At 52.2% G+C, this 9,841-nt stretch overlaps 1 non-coding gene across 1 annotated transcript; it reads left to right on the forward strand.

Moving 5' to 3' along the window:
- Positions 1-5,769: 5,769 nt before the first annotated feature.
- On the forward strand, positions 5,770-5,893 carry LOC140425922 (U6atac minor spliceosomal RNA). Its single transcript, XR_011948075.1, has one exon. It is a non-coding gene; the product is annotated as a U6atac minor spliceosomal RNA (small nuclear RNA).
- Positions 5,894-9,841: the final 3,948 nt, after the last annotated feature.

Here is a 9,841-nt window from a genome sequence, read left to right on the forward strand (position 1 = left end):
ACTTCAAAGTCTCACATCATTGACCGTCGCCTTTCCCAACTCTTTGATCCCAACAAAATTGTCAAATAATTTAGCAGGACAGTGACCAAAAGGTTTATCTTTACAGAAGAGTGAAGCATGGTTCCTGTCAGCAGTAGAGTGAGCATCAACTACTGGGAAGGTATTGCCAACGGTAGTCAAAATCAAGACAGGCCTCAATCGCTGTGCCTCGGGTTCCTTTCAGGCTTCTACTAGGAGCATTTATAATATAATGTGAGAACCCTAAGGAGGACCACAGACTCCCTCGCTGACTGATTCATCTGACTCATGCCTCAGCAGCTCACTGCTAACTCGATGGAGCTGCTTTTAAACGCTCCTTCACCACTCATTCCTAGTCAACACACAAGCATGGCAGTGCGCAGACCTGCTCCTTGCTTTGGGATACCAATCTTACAAGGCTTCTCGATGCTGTGGATGAGAAGCCGGGCACCCTGTTCCCCTGAGGGGGTCGGAGGACCTGCAACAGAGTCAGCAATGCCACTGGGGGGCAGTGGCAGCGGCTGTCAGTGCGGGCAGCATGACCAGGAGGACCACCGTCCAATTTCTAAAAAAGACCAGCAACTGCCAATGAGCTGCAAGGGTACCACCTCTCTCCTGGCATCACTTCTACCTGCCACCCCTCAAAGAGCCGCTCCCCCCACCCAATCAACCGGCTGGCACCTCGCACCCTCCCCACATCCAATCTTCTTGCTTGTTCCACAGAACCCCTTGGCACCCACTAGCACAACCGCTTCATGTCCAGGTGCGGTGCCCACACATGCCACCTGCTATAGACCCCCCATATCCATTAAGTATGCGGCTCACAATGCCCTCTCTTTGTCCCCACAAGAGAGGATAGCCCATAATAAACAGGATAGGATCATGACGGGGGGAGGAATCCCAGAGATTCAAGTCCTCCCCGGGTCCCGAGATCGCGGTGTTGCCAAGGCGAGAACAATCACCGACAATAAAGTTGGCCTGTGCCACAGAGGTGAGGATCCACTGGCCCGTCACCCGGATGATCTGTCTCAAGTGAGTTGTTCATGTCAGACAAAATGATCCTTCCCTCTCACTGACCACATGTCCATTGTCTCACAGGATCTCCATCTGATGGGGCCGGGGCATCCAGAGTCGTAACCCCACCCCCGCCACTAAAGAGAACACTTCGAAGGCGAGCTCAGAGGAGATCACCATTGAGATGTTACAGCTATCACTCACACCTTCCAACAGCACAGAGACACACATCTCTGCACTGTAAATTCTATGATCTATGATCTAGGTGAGCGACATTAGTGGACAGGGCACAATCTGGTAAGCACCACACAGTTGCTGATGCACACCAAGTGGAGACAGGAACATGCAAGGGAGACAGCAGTTGGAGGTCTGCAGGATCCTAGGAGACATCTGGGTCCCAGCCAGATACCGAGCCTCTGGACAAGGTTCTCCCACAGCTGGTGCAGATGATAGGACACAGCCGTGAGATTCAGGAGACAGTGCCAGCGACATTTCAGGGACTGCACGTCTGATTGGAGGAGTCACAAAAGCAGCAGGCACAGGAGATGGTCCCGACAATGCATGGCACTGAGGCCAACACTGCTAGGCTGGTGACTGCAGTGGAAAAAATGGAGCATGCCATCCGCATGTTGTGTGCTGATGTCCAAGGCGTGGCTCAGTCTGTTACGACCATGGCTGACGGTCTCAACATCGTGTCCCAGTCGCTGAGGAATGTGTCCCGGACATAGGTGGACATTGCCAAGGCACTGCAGAGCATGGCCCAGTCACCGAGAAGCATCGCTGAAGGCATCAACACATGGTGCAGACAATGGGGAGCCGCCAGGATTCGCAGCGCCAGATGACTCAGGGGCCTCTGGAGCTCACTCCAGCTGCCTCTCCATCCCATGGAATTCCCCAGGGCCTTACAGGCACCATCAGGGAGGAGGACCAACTTGGGGCCTGCCACCAAGGAGACGTTAGCAGTTTCCAGTTCTTCTGAATCCCCCCTTCTGAAAACAGCACATCTCAAGGGCAGCGGGCAGAACAGGGTGGCACGGCGCGCCAGTGACACCAGTAATATGACTGGAACCCCCCACCCGGCTCCAGGCCCTCCAGGGGACATCTGCAAAGGCATCAAAGAACACAGGGCACGGAAAACAGCAGGCTTCCTTCACCTCTAATGTGCATCCTGGGGACACACTTAGACGTAGCACTAGACCACGGAAGATAAAGAAGAATGAGGAGTACTGGGTGGGCATTGGGGATCACTGCCTGTAGCTAGGGTGAATGGAAATCTGTCACAGTGAGATTTCACATCACCATCTGATGAGGCCGGGTCATCCGGAGTTGTAACCCCGACCTTGCCACCCAAGAGAACACCTTGGAGGAGAGCTCAGAAGAGACCACCATTGAGGTGTCACAGCTATCGCACGCACCTTCCAACAGCACAAAAACACACATCTCGGTGAGCGACATTAGTGGACAGGCTAATGGTCCGGGCCCACTAGTGACATGCAAACGGTGTTTACTGTCCGTGTGTTCCAGACCACCTTGACGTCGCTGTCGAGGTGACGGAGAAGCGGGATTTGGCATCAAATCAGCGCCTGCCGTGATTTTAGCGTCGGAACCTATTCTCCGCCCAATTGCATTCCGCGATTTCAGCATCAGCCAAACGAGAATCCCGCCCAGCATCTTCAACAGTGCTGCATTGAGGAGGTTGAGGCATTCGGCAGCCCAGCCTATGGAAGCTCTTAAGTGGTCAATGAATGCCTTTTATCCATGGTGGTAAAGGCCAGTCCCATGCGGGATGCCTGGCAGCTTTCGCTGTAAAGGATGGTATTAGACATGGAAAGCGAGCACCTCCTTTGTGGGTTGCCTGTGCCCATCGGAGGACCCTCCCCAAGTCAACCCCCCTTTAACCCTGTCCTGACTTCTTGAACCCGACCCACCATTCCCCACATTCCCCTCACTGAGACGTTCAAACAGACTTACCTAGGCTCCATGACATGGATGGCTGCTTGTAGTCCCAGGCATGGTCACTGCTCTTGCCTTGAGGTGTCACAGCTGTCGCCCACACCTTTCAACAGCACAAAAACACTGATTGACTAGCAACTCTCTCATGTGGGACTCCTCCTGGGCAGTAGTCTCATCTTAACATGAATTAAATTGTTAGAGGGTGGCCACTGGGATCGTGGGAAGGCGGGTGTGTGCACGGGGACATAGCGCCTTGTAAAATCCAGCCTTTGGAGAAACTGCTGCTGCTCCAGTAACCTTTGTTCAGTAAACAATATTTATCTAAGGAAGTGCGGCTGAATCAGATTTTGTATAAACATCAGCTTATATGGTTGCTCTGTTCAGAATCTGTTCAGCTAAATTATATCTGTTTGATGTTGTAAATGATTTTGATGTGATTATTTTGTCTCTCTTAAGTCAAAAAGCTTCAAAGCAAGAAAAGGGCTAATATATATAGACAACCAAACAGAAATGAAATATTCCAGGTTCAGTGTTCGTAGAAGACAGAAATTGGAGATGGAAGTAGGACTGACTTTTTGAGGCTTTGATTTCTTCCACCAGTATTTCCAGGCATCATTACTTCTGCTGTGCAGTTCTTCAGGGCAGCTGAGAGTGTACATTGCAAAATTATGTGTAACCAGCCTGTAATTCTACATGTGGTACCTTAATAGGCATAATATCTCAGGCTGGTCATGGAAAATGTTTTGCATATTTCCCAAGAATGACAATCTGAATGTTTAGAAGTGAAAAGGGTTTCTTATCTTTGTTGAAAAGTATTTATCAGAAAAAGCCAATTTTTCTCCATTATATTGGGACAGCTTTATTCTTTGATAGCCTATTTAAACTGTCAGCCAAACTGCAAATCAGAACTGCCACCTTACATAATTGAAGCCTTTGAAGCTCAGACAAGCATTCACAATGGCATAGAGATAGCCCTTGGAGGAATGTTAACAAAAGCTCTATTAAAACTGCATGACTAATGTTATTTTCTAACCTATGCCTGTCAATCAAAAAAATGTTCAGCTGAGAGATCATTTTTACTGTCATTGACAACTGCAGCCACTTTTGTTTAAGTTTAAAGAGAGGATTATTTTAAAAACTTCAGATCATGAACGTTATACAGACCTTACCACTCTTCAAGAGCATGTGCATCTCCTAAATTGTAGATTAAGGCCCTAACAACAGCCAGAACACATCTGTGGAGAGAGAAGCAGTGTTAATGTTCTAGGTAAGTGACATTTTATCAACAACATGTGGGGCCATGCCGCCGGACAACCCTCTATGGGGGATTGCCATTGGTGGGACTGTAAGATCCCGTTGGTGGGAACAGCTGGAAAATTCAGCCCACTGAGTGTAAAGTGGATACCGTGGGCGGGATTCTCCACTCCCGCGCCGAAGTGGCCGCGCCGTCGTGAACGCCGTCGAGCTTCACGACGGCGCGAAACGGCCCCGATCCCGACCGATTCAGGCCCTGACAATGGGCCAGGATCGGGGCCGCGTCATCTACACATGTCAGGCCTTGTCGCCCACGTAAAGGCGGCGCCGCATAGATGACACGGCCAGCGCCACATAACGGGCGTCATCCGTGCATGCGTGGTTGCCGTCCTCTCTAAGTCCGCCCCGCAAGAAGATGGGGGACGGATCTTGCGGGGCCGCGGAAGGAAGGAGGTCCTCCTTCAGAGAGGACGGCCCGATGATCGGTGGGCACCGATCGCGGGCCACCCCACATTTGAGGTACCCCCCGGTGTAGGATCCCCCCTCGCTCCCCCGCAGGCCGCTGCCCCAGCGTTCACGCACCGTTCACGACGGCAGCGACCAGGTGTGGACGGCGCCGGGGGGAACCCGCCGTTTTGGCCTGGCCACTCGGCCCATCCGGGCCTGAGAATAGCGGGGGTGCCGGAGAATCGCCATTTTGGGTGTCTCCAGCGATTCTCCGGCCTACGGCCCGCGGAACTCGACGGGCCGTTCCCGCCGCTTGGGAGAATCGCGGGAGGGCGTCGGACCAGCGTCCCGGGAAATTCTGGCGGCCCAGGCGATTCTCCCAACCGGTGCGGGAGTGGAGAATCTCACCCCGTGTGAGCCCAGTCTCTACTCCTATGTCCCTTTCACCATCATTTCTTTCATGACCTATTCTAATATTGTCTGATGTCTCACTACACTGGGTCGAGAATCACCGGGGGGCAGCGTGAATCCCGCCCCCGCCTGCTGCCGAATTCTCCGGCGCCGGGGTTTTGGCGGGAGCGGGAATCGTGGCGCGCCGGTCAGCGGCTGCTGGCAGCGCCCCCCTCCCCCTCCAGCGATTCTCCAGCCCGCGATGGGCCGAGTGGCCGCCCCTTTTCGGCAGGTGGGACCTGGCTCCACGGGCGGCCTGCAGAGTCCTCGGGGGGGGCATGGGGAGATCTGGCCCTGGGGGGTGCCCCCGCGGGCGAGCCTGTGCCATGGGGGCACTCTTTCCCTCAGCACCGGCTGCTGTCAACCTACGCCATGGCCGGTGCAGAGAAGAACCCCCCTGCGAATGCGCTGGGATGACGCCAGCACACACTGGCGCTCCCACGCATGCGCCAACTCGCGCCGGCTGACGGAGGCCCTTCGGCGCTGGTTGGCATGGCGCCAAGCCCATCTGCGCCGGCTGGCGGGGTGGCAAACACTCCGGCGCCGGCCTGGCCCCTGAAGGTGCGGAGAATTCTGCACCTTCGGGGCGGCCCGACGCCGGAGTGGTTCACGGAGAATCCCGTCCCAGGAGGCATGTTGTATGAAAGGAGAGAAGGTTACCACTCCCCTTGGTAGGATGGAAAGGGCCCTAGTGGCTTACAACACACAGATAGTTAAGGCATTGCCATCTACTAGCGGCATCAAGTCATGTTTATAAAAACATTTAAAATAAAATAAAAGAATGAGGTCTTGTATGACTGAATATAAACTGTTTATTGGTAATCATAACTATATAGATATAGCCAAGGTACAGCATTCATGGGTGCTGACTCCTACCAGACTCTCCTCTACACACAGTCTACTGTCCTGTGGGGTTCTGTACATCTTGCCATGAGTAGTACTTTTCTTCAGTCCCACACTAACCCTTTCTCTGCCCAATCACCCTTATACTACACCTTGTCCCTAAGTCCTTACCCAAATACATTTACAAAACACTCTTTTGTTTACTTGCTGCCCCTGTTCCCTGCCTCCAATCTGACTTTATAAATCCAAATGGTCTGGAGATGTGACAATTCTTCCAAATCTCAAACTGTTACATTTCGGGGGGATGGTAATCTCAGTTGTTTTGGGTTGACTTTGTCTGTTTGGCTTTGAAATTGTGGCACTTGGTGTTTTTTTAACTTGATTGCCTCCATTTGATTCACCTTTTTGCACTTATTTGAGTTGTATTTCTCTTTATCAACATGCTGGGGCTGAATTCTCCGCCGGCGGGAGTCTCCGTTTGGCCGGCGCCCGGGGGTTTCCCGACGGCGTGGGGCTGCCCCACAATGGGAAACCCCATTGACCGGCCGGTGTTACGGAGACTCCCGCCGGCCGGTCGGGGCAGAAATGTGGCGGGGCGGGTAGGAGAATTTCGCCCCATGGGCGGGATTCTCTGTTTCTGAGACTACGTTTTTTTTGTTTTTCTTGTTTTTTTTAATAAATTTAGAGAGCCCAAATAATTTTTTCCAATTAAGGGGAAATTTAGCGTGTCCAATCCACCTAGCCTGCATATCTTTGGGTTATGGGGGCGAAACCCACGCAAACACGGGGAGAATGTGCAAACTCCACACGGACAGTGACCCAGGGCGGGATCTATTGAGACTAAGTGTTGAGGCCAATGCAGAATTCGTGGACTTTCACGACAGAAATACTGGTGCCGAACCTGGATCGACTCAGCGACTGTGGAGGGGAGAACACCAGCATCACGTGGAACACAATTGATTCCAATGGGAAATGGTATGGGATTTGCCGGGTCCGTGATTGACACTCGGGAGGCTGACAAGCTGCAGCTGCATATGCACACACTCATCTCAGCCAACAAGATGGCACCGTTGTGCTGAAGCGCGCCCATACATAAGACCATAAGACCATAAGATATAGGAGCGGACGTAAGGCCATTCGGCCCATCGAATCCACTCTACCATTCAATCATGGCTGATTTCAACTCCATTTACCCGCTCTCTCTCCATAGCCCTTAATTCCTCGAGAAATCAAGAATTTATCAACCTCTGTCTTAAAGACACTCAACGTCCCGGCCTCCACCGCCCTCTGTGGCAATGAATTCTACAGACCCACCACTCTCTGGCTGAAGAAATTTCTCCTCACCTCTGTTCTAAAGTGACTCCTTTTTATTCTAAGGCTGTGCCCCCGGGTCCTAGTCTCCCCTGCTAATGGAAACAACTTCCCTACGTCCACCCTATCTAAGCCATTCATTATCTTTTAAGTTTCTATTAGATCTCCCCTCAACCTCCTAAACTCCAATGAATATAATCCCAGGATCCTCAGACGTTCATCGTATGTTAGGCCTACCATTCCTGGGATCATCCGTGTGAATCTCCGCTGGACCCGCTCCAGTGCCAGTATGTCCTTCAGCTGATGGGTCGGCTGGGACGAGAGGGCATCGAGGGGGTGGCCTGGGGAACACTTATACAACCCGTGACCCTCAGTTCTCAGAGGGCTGTCAGCGGCGTGCGCAGCTGCATGGTTGCCTTTCTGGCTGCGGCAATGGTGTTCTGCATCTGTCTACCCCGACCCCACACCCATCTCCTGGCCACACCTCGCTACTCCCTCCGGCCCTTGTAGAAGCCCCCCCCGGCCGCAACTATGATGCTGTTAGGGACTTTTCATACCCCTCTCTCTCCCTCAGCAGCCACAATGCTGGTTTCACCATTTTTATAAACACAAGTGAACTGCGTCTTCGGGAACTCAGCCTATCGGAGGCGGAGCATCTCTGAGGCCCCCGGAGAATACCGGGTCAGGCCGACTAAGGATGTGCAAACAGTGTTCACTGTACCTGCGTTCCGGACTGCATTGATGCTGTAGTCGAGGTGACGGAGAATTGCGATTTGGCATCAAATCGCCACCCTCCGCGATTATAGCGCCAGAACCTATTCTCTGCCCAATTGCGTTTCACGATTTCGGAGTCAGCCCAACGGAGATTCCCACCCCATAGGTTTGTCCCATTCCTTACGAAAGGATATTCACTCCGCTCATTGCTCGAGAGTGATGTGTTAAGTGAGTTGGTTCAACGTTGACTGCAACTGGATGCAGTGAAACTAGAAACAGGCTTCCGACACAGGAGATGGTCCAACACTGTTTTATTGAACTTCCTGATTGCTGTACATAGTCTGCTGTGAGTTGACACTCTATCAATCTAACTGATAACCTCCTACTGGCTTGACCAGACTAACTTTCTACCTCATGGTGATGGTGCTCACTGGCTTGTGCACTCGAACTATCTCAGTAGCTGTGTCCTGTGAGAGAGAGAGAGTCTTAATGCCCTGTGGGCTTTATAGTGGTGGTGTCCTGTCTGGTAATTGGTTGTTCTGTGTCGTGTGTGTTCATTGGTTATCCTGTGTGTCAATCACTGCCTGTCTACATCTCATTATATACATGAGTGGATATTATGACATTCTCCTTTTTAAAATATATTTTGGAACATGGCAGTATATACATGCATGACTATGTACAAGTGGTGAATGAATGAACATATGTACTTGGGAAGGTGTCTATCGTGCAGATACAGAGCAATTTGAACAAAATTTACAGGATTTAAGTCTGTACATTCAGTCTTTGTGGCGGGCGACAAATTCTTGTTGATAGCCTCAGAGGTGGAGGGGGAGACGCCGGCACCTGGACAGGCGGGATTGCTGCCATTTCGGTGGCCTCGTGGTGCGAGATGTCCTGAGGCGGCATGATGACATGCGGTGAAGTACGGCCAGGCGGTGGGCAGGGAACTTTGCGCAGCGCCCTCATGTTGCACCGTAGAATGGAGCCATCAGCCATTTGAACAATGAACGACCTGGGGGCAGCCTGTCTGACGACAACAGCTGGGGCTGACCAGCCTCCCTCAGGCAACTGGGCGCGAACAACATCTTCTGGAGCCAGCGCAGGTAGATCCGTGGCATGAGCATCATACGTGATCTTCTGCTGGTCCCTGGATCGCTGCACTTTCTGCAGCACCGTGAGGTGGTCAAGGTCTGGAATATGGATGGCTCGAACAGTCGTCCTCAGGTTGCGGTTCATGAGCAGCTGCGCCGGAGACAAACCAGTCGACAGAAGGGTTGCCCTGTATGCCAACAGCGCCAGGTTGAAGTCCGAGGCTGAGTCTGCAGCCTTGCACAGCAACCGCTTGACAATATGGACCCCTTTTTCAGCCTTCCCGTTTGATTGCGGGTAATGGGGACTGGATGTGACATGCCTGAAGTGGTAGGATCGTGCAAAGTCGGACCACTCTTGGCTGTAGAAACATAGACGATTGTCACTCATTACTGTGAGTGGTATCCCGTGCCTATCAAACGTCTCTTTGCAGGCTTTGATGACTGACTTGGACGTGAGGTCCGACAGATTCACTACTTCCGGGTAGCTGGAGAAGTAGTCGACCAAGAGCACGTAATCACACGCATTTGCGTGAAAGAGGTCTATCCCCACCTTGGACCATGGAGAAGTCACGATCTCAAGCTGTTGCAGTGTTTCCTTGGGCTGAGCTGGTTGAATCTTCTGGCATGTTGTGCAGTTGAGGACTGTGTTGGCAACGTCCTGGCTGATGTCAGGCCAGTAAACTGCCTGCCGAGCTCTGCGTCGACATTTCTCGACCCCAAGGTGACCCTCATGGATTTGTCTG

This window comes from Scyliorhinus torazame, chromosome 6, assembly GCF_047496885.1.
Source record: "Scyliorhinus torazame isolate Kashiwa2021f chromosome 6, sScyTor2.1, whole genome shotgun sequence".
NCBI lineage: Eukaryota > Metazoa > Chordata > Chondrichthyes > Carcharhiniformes > Scyliorhinidae > Scyliorhinus > Scyliorhinus torazame.